Raw genomic sequence first — 2508 nt, 5'->3', positions numbered from 1 at the left:
GAATCATGGCATCATTCAGGTGGGACAAGACCACTTAAGTCACGTCAGGAGATGTGTCGTGTATTTTCTGCTGTCTTTACATAGCCAAGAGCAGAAGTCCCCATGTTACGTCCAGATATCTGCATTGCATGTCTGAGATGGCAGTAGTGCTGCCTCTGTCCATGAGGACAGTTTGCCATTAGGACACGCAGGCACGGAATCCAAGGCTGGGGGTGAAAACTGGCTGAAGGTACCTGAATAAGTTCTGAAGTCACTGGGCTGTGTGCCTGAGCTTCAGCAGAACAAAGGTGTCCTACGGGTTTTGTTCCCATGATGGTCCAGCCTCCTGTCATGGCTTCAAAGAAAGTGAGTCTTGTTGTATCTGGATGAAAGGAAAGAAATAATAGAGAGCTGATAAATGGCTTAGAACTGCAAACAACTCAAGGATTCTACAAGGAAACATGATATGCCAATTTGAAGTGCTTCATCTGACAGAACAGCCAGCTGGTCACAGCTTTCACAGGGCATTTCCCATAAAAAGGAGAGCCCTCGTCTGGACTGATGACATCTAAAAAGAAGCAGGCTTTTGTAACAGTCAGACACTGAACAAGTGAAATGTGATGTGGTCTGAGTTCTCAGGCTGCTTAACATACAGCCTCCACTGCAGTGATCTCCCCACCACGTTAGAAATGACCTCTCAGGTCAACCAACTGTTAACTCAGATAAGAGCTGCTTCAGAAATAATGCCTCATCTTATGTGACACGGACCGTAAAATCAAAGGCGGATGTTGGAGATGTGACTGTAGAGGATGAACCTTCCCAACAACATCTCATTACGTGTTGCTGCCGGGTGACAGTTGTCAGCAGATGGGCAGCCTGACAGAATGGCATCTGACATAGAAGTGCATATGAAGCAAAAGTGTGCCATTCAATAACAACAAGTGTAAAAAAGTTACATTTGTTGACACTGACCAATATTTGCTGAATGTTTCTGGAGACCAAACAGTGGATGTGAGCAGAGCTAGGCAGAGCGAGGTGTGTTTCAGCAGTGGTAATGGTGGGTCACCTTCTCTGGTGGAGATGCATATAAGCAGGGCATGTAGGCTCCTCTTCCTTACCCTCACTCTCCCATCTCTGTTCTCCAGGATTCTCCTGACCTCGTGAGACCCTGCACTGGACAAGTTCTTGGATATGGGTTATCATGTCAGAAGTGTCCAAGCTTCCTCAGGGCTCATCCTCTGATGACCATTGCTGCCCTCTGATGACCAGTGTTGCCCTCTGATGACCAATGAAGACCCTGATGATCAATGACACCCTCTGATGATCAATAAATCCCTCAGCAAAGCTACACTCTGTGTGTCTGTGTTCCTTGTTCTCGATGCTCAGCATGGACTGCTTGGATCTGTCTCTGCCTGCAGTGGTCACTCAAAAGTGCTGGGAAGCCCTTCCCAGCCTCCATGCCCATGCCGCACCATGTCCTGCACCCCTGTGGGCTTCACCACCCTCTCTCATCATCTGCCTCAAAGTCCTAAAGGATGAGATCCTCATGCTGCCAAGCAGCCCCAGTACTCCTCTGCTCTCTCTCAGCTCATCCATACTTTTCCTCCCAAACTCATTACACTTTGATCCATGGACACAGCGTGACTACATCACCCTCCTTTTACCCCCAGTCTTTCTGGCGCAACTTCCCTCCTTTGGTCTGCTTTAGTCCTCTTGCGTCGGTGCCCCATCTCCCAGAACAAGGTCTGCTCACCCCCTCCCATGGACGCCTCAAATCTCCTGATGACCAATGAAGCCCCTGATGACCAGTGACACCCTCTCTTGATCAGTGATCACTAGGAAGAGTGGGGAGTGAGCAGATGAGCATATGTTGCTCAAGCACCTGCTGGATTAAAACACAACTCCCACAGAGGTTCTGCTCGTCCATCTTGCCACCTGGATCAGCAAGGCACAGAACAAGCTGGAACAACCTCCAGCAGTGTAATAGCTGCAGCCTAAGCCAATGGCCCTGCGGGCTGGGTCGCACACCTGGCTGGGCATTGACTCCTGCCATCAGCTCTGCCTGTACTAGGCCAAAATTTCTATGTAGCTACCTCATCACCACAGACATAAGGCCACAGTAATGAACAGCAGTCCCAAGAACAAGTGACAGACATCCTGCAAGTCTGTAGAATCATGATTGGGCCTCCACTCTGTGTGGGGGCTGTTTGCTTACTGGTATGCCAACTCCCAGGCCTGCTCTTAACAACCCAGTGCTAATAACTCAGCCTCCACAATTGATGAAGTACATTCCCCAAGTGTATTTGCCTATAGCCCAATAGGACTTCAGTTGTTTAGCATTCAAAGTGAGCTACAAATCAAAGCTTACAAAAGCATTATATTGTATAATACTTATACAGAACTTAATGTGTCTTGCTCAGCAAAAGTGTCTAAGTTTGCTGACGCCTTAGGCTGCAAGTTGTGGACTCAGATCAAGGAAGCCCATACTAGCTATTTTACGCCCACGCACGGAATGAGAAACCCTCACCA

General features: G+C 48.4%; 1 protein-coding gene and 1 pseudogene across 1 annotated transcript in view; one reads left to right on the top strand and one right to left on the bottom strand.

Annotated features, from left to right (window-relative positions):
- The window catches only part of LOC107324590, a 226993-nt pseudogene that overhangs the window by 129774 nt on the left and 94711 nt on the right, over positions 1–2508 (top strand).
- Positions 1–2508, bottom strand: part of LOC107324622 (olfactory receptor 14J1-like) — a 148696-nt gene that overhangs the window by 101127 nt on the left and 45061 nt on the right. The gene's annotated exons all lie outside the window — the stretch shown is intronic.

Source organism: Coturnix japonica, chromosome 26 (assembly GCF_001577835.2).
Source record: "Coturnix japonica isolate 7356 chromosome 26, Coturnix japonica 2.1, whole genome shotgun sequence".
NCBI classification, from domain to species: Eukaryota; Metazoa; Chordata; class Aves; order Galliformes; family Phasianidae; genus Coturnix; species Coturnix japonica.
The sequence above is the reverse complement of the archived record's forward strand: the minus strand, read 5'-3'. Positions and strand labels throughout refer to the sequence as shown.